Below are 8,654 nucleotides of genomic sequence, written 5' to 3'. Positions count from 1 at the left end.
TTCTCAGGAGGCAAGAAAGGAGGTCTGGTATTCCCATCTCTTGAAAAATTTTCCACAGTTTATTGTGATCCACACTGTCAAAGGCTTTGGCATAGTCAATAAAGCAGAAGTAGATGTTTTTCTGGAATTATCTTTCTTTTTCAATGATCCAACAGATGTTGGCAATTTGATTTCTGGTTCCTCTTCATTTTCTAAATCCAGCTGGAATATCTGGAAGTTCATGGTTCATGTACTGTTGAAGCCTTGCTTGGAGAATTTTGAGCATTACTTTGCTAGCGAGTGAGATGAGTGCAATTGTGTGGTAGTTTGAACATTCTTTGGCATTACCTTTCTTTGCGATTAGAATGAAAACTGACCTTTTCCAATCCTGTGGCCACTGCCCTCTCCAAATTTGCTGGCATACTGAGTGCAGTGCTTTCACAGCATCACCTTTTAGGATTTAAAATAGCTCAACTGGAATTCCATCACCTCCACTAGCTTTGTTCATAGTGATGTTTCCTAAGCCCACTTGACTTCACATTTCAGGATGTCTGGCTCTAGGTGAGTGATCACACCATCATGGTTATCTGGGTCATGAAGATCTTTTTTCTTATTTTTTTTTAAATAAATTTTCTGTGTTCTTGCCACTTTTTCTTAATATCTTCTGCTTCTGTTAGGTCCATACATTTTCTGTCCTTTATTGAGCCCATCTTTTCATGAAATGTCCCCTTGGTATCTCTAATTTTCTTGAAGAGAACTCTAGTCTTTCCCATTCTATTATTTTCCTCTATTTCTTTGCACTGATCACTGAGGAAGGCTTTCTTATCTCTCTCTGCTAACATGTGGTCCTCTACATTCAGGCGGGTATATCTTTCCTTTTCTCCTTTGCCTTTGTAATTGACAGGCAAGTGCCAATTTGTTGTTGGCACTTCCTAGGGATTTCAAAAGCAATGAAACATGGAAGAAGGGACACTAGATTTGAAACAATAAAATATTAGCTGTAGCCACTACTTTGCCACTGATTTCCAACATGACCTAACTCTTCTGCAGCTGTGCTTCCTCATCTCCTAAGCAAAATGATTTCATTAATGGGTTTTGAGAGCTTATACAACTCAAATTGTCATGATCCTCTTCTGTGACTTCCCATATAATGCCACATCTCCATTTTCTATTACAGTACTGGTGGGTTGGACACATAAATTAATTTTTAGGATGGCAGCTGCATGGGTTAATTCCAGTTCTATAAATTTCAACCTCTACAATGTTCTTTCATAAGTAGGAGACGTCTATTTTCAAGGTCATGATGTAGAATTGCTATAGAGTTGATTTACAGCATTTATATTCTCCAAAAGTATCCAACCTCATTCATAAGTTTTCAAAGGTTAGAGCAGCATGACCAGAAAAGATCTGAAAAGTGACTTGTTTTAAAATACCCTTTGTCAAAAGGGAGAATTTATCCCTAGCACTGCATGTGGGTTCTTAAATAAGAATCTACTGACATCATCTATAGAAGTAGGTTGAGTTGATTATATATTCAGACTATATTGACTGAAGCCTCTGATCATTTTCTAGTGAGCTCAGTTACAACAGAACTTATATTATATACAATGCAATGCTCTTTTGATTAAAAATATTTAAAAGATACTAAGATATATATCAAAACTATGACATTCAAGCATAAAGAAATGAGCCTTGTGATTTGTTTGAAATCTGTGAGATTGAGATTACTATTAAATAATTATATCTAGTTTTCCTCACTGCATTCTTGGGAGGATGGGGGTAACCAGAAAAGGTCAAGAGAATTATGCTGGTGACCTGAAGAATAAGGTCATTTAAAAAAAGCTAAAGAAATTTTAGATGTCTACCCATAATAGACACTTATAAGTTACTTTCTGTCACTTATATGCATAAGAAAATACATAGAAGGAGAAAAAAAAACATATATATGAGAGGCATGGAAGTCAACTTTAGCTCTCTGGGAAATAAACAGGAGGACTCCAACTAATTTATAAAATATACACTTAGCAAGATGCTAAGTTTGATGCTATGTTTCACAGAGAATTGAAAAAAAAAAAAGATAATACTAAACTCCCTTAGGGAGAGAGGTAAAATATTAGTTATCGTTAAGCTCCATCAGGGAAGCTTCCCTGGTGGCTCAGAGGCTAAAGCATCTGCCTGCAATGTGGGAGACCCAGGTTTGATCCCTGGGTTGGGAAGATACCCTGGAGAAGGAAATGGCAACCCACTCCAATATTTTTGCCTGGAGATTCATGGACAGAGGAGCCTGGTAGACTACAGTCCATGGCCTCGCAAAGAGTCGGACACGACTGAGCAACTTCACTTTCTTTCTTTCTTTTCTTTCTGTCTTTAAGCTCCAATAAAGGGGGTCAGCCTAAAGCATCTTTTATGACTGTAAAGAGTTTTATTTAGAAGATAAACCGTGTAAAATATAACACACCCCAGATGATCGTCGGCATCCATGCCTGCTCAGTTGTGTCTGACTCTTTGCGACCCCATGGAGTGTGGCATGCCAGACTCCTCTGTCCATGGAATCTTCCAGGCATGAATACTGGAGTGGGATGCCTCCCCTACTCTAGGAGATCTCCCTGACCCGAGGATTGAACCCGTGTCACCTGCCTCTCCTGCATTGCAGGTGTATTCTTTACCACTGAGTCACCTATCTCCTGCCCTTATACTATATTCATCCCGGGTCCACATCTAATTGTAATAAATTTTGTGGGAAGCAGAATAGCAGCTCATTGTTTGGGCATGAAGTCTGGCCTTAAAGGACTCCTTATTTTCCAATATACTTACTATTTATGCCACCTGCAGGGAGGAGCTTAATCACACCAGTTTGCCACCTCTCACTGGGCAGGCCACCACTGGGGACGGTTTCATAATGAGTCTCACCAGATGAGTTTGTCTTCTTTTATTTGCAGCCTGTATTTCATGGGTGTATTGATCCCTTGGACAATTAAGTTGTGAACAGGACAAAAGGGTTGATTTCATTCAACACGAATTGCACAAGCCTCTTCAATATAATTCAAGCTCTAACTTGGTGCCACTGTCTAAGCCAGACTTTGTTCCTCCTACCCGCTTAGCTCTCTCCTAAGGGAAGAGGTGCTGCTTTTTCCTCTTGGTGTGAACCCAGAATATATTCAAAACTTTGTACTAAGCTTTACTTTCATGCAGGCCTATTCTTTAAAGGAAGAATCCCAGTTTCCTTTTATTGTGTTTCTCTTTCTGCCTTTGGTATAGTCAGGCCCCAGGGCAGATGGCTTATCTTATATCTTTCTCTTTCAGGGCAAGGAGCTGGTTGTATAAATACATTAACGGTTTTTTTTTTTTCTCTTCCTTCAGGCAAGAATGAGCATGGTATTCCTGAGAAAAAGGTTCTTATTTGATTTGGTAAATAACTAGTTGGGGATTACTAGGCACCTGTAAAGCTATTATTAATAATATTGTAAATTTCAATTTACTTTTGTATAATCTCTTCTATTACAGTATCTTGCAAAACCCTTTGGGAAGGGTTGTTTAACAGTGTATGAGTTGATATTCCTGAATCTCTGATCATAATATCACCATTGCATGAACTTACCCATGAATTTTTCCTCAGAGATCTAAGTTGGCACAACAGAATACAAAGAACATTATGTAGGAAAATCATGGCGCTATATTAATTCAAATCGGAAGCATGTGCAGTGAGAGTTTTAGGCAGGTCAGATTATGTTTGCTGATTACTGAGACCTTACCTCACGGAGTAACTGTGTGATGGTTAATTTTATATGTCAACTTAACTGGCCACAAAATGTCCAAATTAAATAGTATGTCTTAGTGTGGCTGTGAAGGTATTTCTGGATGAGACAACATTTGAATATGTAGATTTAGTGTAGGTGGGCAGCGTCCAATCCACTGAGGACCTGAATAGAACAAAAGGTGGAGGAAGGAATTTGTTCCTTCTTTCCTGTCTCACTAGTGAGCTGAAATATCTCATCTCATCTTCTCCTGCCCTCACACTGGGATTGACTTCCCTGGTTCACAGACCTTTGGACTCAAACTGAATTACACCACCTGCTTTTCTGGGTTTTCAGCTTACAGACAGCAGATTGTGGAACTTCTCACCTTCCATAATTGTCTGAGCCAATTCTTCTAAATAAATCTTTCAACCTCCCACCTCTACCCCAACCCCACTCTCATCTCCTTCTGGTTCTATTTCTCTGGAGAGCCTTGACTAGTATACCCTGGGAAGATTTTCTAAGTCCCTCAGTATGATTTTATTTATTTATAAATTGGTCACACCACATGGCATGTGGGATCTTAGTTCCCCAACTAGGGATTGAACCCCTTGCCTATGAAGCAGAGTTTTAACCATTAGACCACCAGGGTAGTCTAGTGTGACTTTTATTACTATAAATATACCACTTTTATACTACATATATGGGGAAGGCAATGGCACCCCACTCCAGTATCTTGCCTGGAAAATCCCATGGACGGAGGAGCCTGGTAGGCTGCAGTCCATGGAGTCACTAAGAGCTGGACATGACTGAGCGACTTCACTTTCACTTTCATGCATTGGAGAAGGAAATGGCACCCCACTCCAGTGTTCTTGCCTGGAGAATACCAGGGATGGGGAAGCCTGGTGGGCTGCCATCTATGGGGTCACACAGAGTCGGACACGACTGAAGCGACTTAGCAGCAGCATACTACATACATACTACGTTTATACTATATATATCTACTACCACTACTATATATAGAGATTTCACTACTATAGATTACTTCACATACAACTGCCTTTAATACCACCTTTAGTAATATGATCAGTACTAATCTTTTGTGAGCTATGAATGTTCAGAACAATTAAGCAGGCACTACAGATTTCAGAGAGACAGCAGTGAGCAGCAACTGGAAGCAAGATAGGGGCTGAACCCTGATTGTGGCAGAGGGGGCCCCGAATCCTAACCACTAGATCCTAAGAGCAAGGGCCTAGAATCTGGGTCCCAGTCCTTATCTATTTTGAGGGGAAAAAAATTTTGACAGGGAGACAGAAGATGGAAAGGAAAATTAGATGTTTATTAGAAAAGCAAAGTACATGCAAACAACAGCATGGGTGAGCTCAGAGAAAGCTCATCCTTGGGAAGTGAAGTCATTTATAAGGGGTAGTCATCTGGGTCTTTGTTCTTCTCTGGTGTATCATCTTGCTTTGTAATTTGACTCAGGGCCCTCTATTCTCTGTGTGTGTATCCTTTAGCCAAGATGGACTTCCCTGCAAGGGCTTTTGGGAAATTCAGTTCGGTTCAGTCACTTGGTCATGTCCAACTCTTTGTGACCCCATGGAGTGCAGCACATCAGGCCTCCCTGTCCTTCACCAACTCCTGGAGTTTACTAAAATTCATGTCCATTGAGTCGGTGAGGCCATCCAACCATCTCATCCTCTGTCGTCCCCTTCTCCTCCAGCCTTCAATCTTTCCCAGCATCAGGGTCTTTTCCAATGAGTCAGTTCTTCACATCAAGTATTGGAGTTTCAGTTTCAGCATCAGTCCTTCCAGTAAATATTCAGGACTGATTTCCTTTAGGATGGAGTGGTTGGATCTCCTTGCAGTCCAAGGGACTCTCAAGAGTCTTCTCTAACACAACAGTTCAAAAGCATCATTCTTCAGCACTCAGCTTTCTTTATAGTCCAATTCTCACATCCATACATGACCAATGGAAAAACCATAGCTTTGACTAGATGGACCTTTCTTGGCAATGAAATGTCTCTGCTTTTTAATATGCTGTTTAGGTTGGTCATAACTTTTCTTCCAAGGTGCAAACGTCTTTTAATTTCATGGCTGCAGTCATCATCTGCAGTGATTTTGGAGCCCCCCCCCCCCACCAAAAAAAAAAAATAAAGTCTGCCATTGTTTCCACTGTTTCCCCATATATTTGCCATGAAGTGATGGGACCAGATGCCATGATCTTTGTTTTCTGAATGTTGAGTTCTAAGCCAACTTTTTCACTCTCCTCTAACTTTCAAGAGGCTCTATAGTTTTTCTTTGCTTTCGGTCATAAGTGTGGTGTCATCTGCATATCTGAGGTTATTGATATTTCTCCCAGTAATCTTGATTCCAGCTTGTGCTTCCTCCAGCCCAGCATTTCTCATGATGTATTCTGCATATAAGTTAAATAAGCAGGATGACAATATACAGCCTTGATGTACTCCTTTCCCTATTTGGAACCAGTCTATTGTTCCATTCCATTTCTAACTGTTGCTTCTTGACCTGCATGCAGATTTCTCAAGAGGCAGGTCAGGTGGTCTGGTATTCCCATCTCTTTAAGAATTTTCCACAGTTTGTTGTGATCCACACAATTTACAAAACTTATGTTGTGGTGTTTTCCTTCCTTTTTTCACACCTGATGAGTCTTTCTACACATGTGCAACTAAGGTCTCCCTGACCCCACAGATGAGAATATCTGACCTCTTTATATTTTACCCAAGAAGGACTTGGTCCTTCCCTGAACCTGCCATTACTGTTTCCTTAAAGTATACACAGGAGACAAAGCTCAGCTATTTATTCTGTTCCTGTTATTTTTTCTATCCTGGAGTATCAACAGGAGGCCTGGCCTAGAGACCATCTATCTCCTGCTGTTGTTGTTCAGTCACCCAGTCTTGTCTGACTCTTTGCGACCCCATGGACAGCAGCACACCAGGCCTCTCTGTCCCTCACCATCTCCGTAAGTTTGCCCAAATTCATGTCCATTGCATCAGTTATGCCATCCAGTCATCTCATCCTCTGATGCCCTCTATTCCTTCTGTCCTTAATCTTTCCCAGCATCAAGGACTTTTCCAGTCAGTCAGCTCTTCACATCAGATGAACAAAATACTGGTTTCATCTTCAGCATCAGTCCTTCCAATGAGTATTCAGGCTTGATTTCCCTTAAAATTGCCTGGTTTGACTTCATTGCTGACCAAGGAGATCTATCTCCTACCTCTGTATTATAAGATTATCTAAATTAACACTTAACACCAAGGAATTGACGCTTCTGAACTGTAGTGTTGGAAAAAAACTCTTGAGAGTCCTTTGGGCTGCATGGAGATCCAACCAGTCCATCCTAAAGGAGATCAGTCCTGAGTGTTCATTGGAAAGACTGATACTGAAGCTGAAACTTCAATACTTTGGCCACCTGATGTGAAGAACTGACTCATTGGAAAAGACCCTGATGCTGGGAAAGACTGAAGGCGGGAGAAGAAGGGGACGACAGAGGATGAGATATTTGGATGGCATCACCAACTCAATGGACAAGGGTTTGAGTAAACTCCGGGAGTTAGTGATAGACAGGGAGGCCTGGCATGTTGCAGTCCATGGGGTCGTAAAGAGTTGGACACGACTGAGTAACTGAACTGAACTAAAATTAACACTTTAAACAATTCATGGGGTAGGTATTATCATAACAAGCATTTGAAGCTTATGACAATTGTCCTCAGTCACACAGACACATTAATTTATTACTGCATTACCCAATCATTTCAAATTCAGCAGCATATAATCAAAATATATTAAACACCTGGGCTCAGCTAGATTGTTTTTACCCTGGGCTTTGGGTGCAAATTCAGGCATTGGTTACACCTGTAATGATCTCTGCTGCTGCTGCTGCTGCTAAGTCGCTTCAGTCATGTCCAACTCTGTGCAACCCCATAGACTGAAGCCCACCAGGCTCCCTTGTCCCTGGGATTCTCCAGGCAAGAACACTGGAATGGGTTGCCATTTCCTTCTCCAACGCATGAAAGTGAAAAGTGAAACTGAAGTCGCTCAGTCATGTCTGACTCTTTGCAACCCCATGGACTGCAGCCTACCAGGCTCCTCTGCCCATGGGATTTTCCAGGCAAGAGTATTGGAGTGGTTTGCCATTGCCTTCTCCAGTAATGATCTCTAAGGCTTCTTTATTCACATGTCAGGCCTCAAGGCCAGGGAAGACCCAACAAGTTGATGACTGGAATAGATGGGACTCCTTCAGTTCAGTTCAGTCACTCAGTCATGTCTGACTCTTTGCAACACCATAGACTTCAGCATGCCAGGCCTCCCTGTCCATCACCAACTCTCAGAGTTTATTCAAACTCATGTCCATTGAGTCAGCGATGCCATCCAACCATCTCAATCTCTGTCATCCCCTTCTCCTCCTGCCTTCAATCTTTCCCAGTATCGGGGTTTTTCCAAACGAGTCAGTTCTTTGCATCAGGTATCCAAAGTATTGAAGCTTCAGCATCAGTCCTTACAATGAATATTCAGGACTGGTTTCCTTTAGTATTGACTGGTTGGATCTCCTTGCAGTCTAAGGGACTCTCAAGAGTCTTCTCCAACACCCCCATTCAAAAGCATCAGTTCTTCCCCACTCAGCTTTCTTTATGGTCCAACTCTCACATGCATACATAACACTGGAAAAACCATAGCCTTGACTAGATGACCTTTGATGACAAAGTAATGTCTCTGCTTTTTAATATGTAGTCTAGGTTGGTCATAGCTTTACTTCCAAGGAGCAAGCGTCTTTTAATTTCTTGGCTGCAGTCACCATGGGACTCCTAGGGCATCTTTCTCTGTTTTTCTGTGCTATCTCCACGTGGTGGCTCAAGTTTCAAAGTAGCCACACACCCTACTTGGGGGTCACAACTACAGAGATGCTTTTTTAACAGAGAGTTG

Source organism: Bos indicus x Bos taurus, chromosome 8 (genome assembly GCF_003369695.1).
Source record: "Bos indicus x Bos taurus breed Angus x Brahman F1 hybrid chromosome 8, Bos_hybrid_MaternalHap_v2.0, whole genome shotgun sequence".
Classification (NCBI taxonomy): Eukaryota; Metazoa; Chordata; class Mammalia; order Artiodactyla; family Bovidae; genus Bos; species Bos indicus x Bos taurus.
This window is presented reverse-complemented; position numbering follows the sequence as displayed.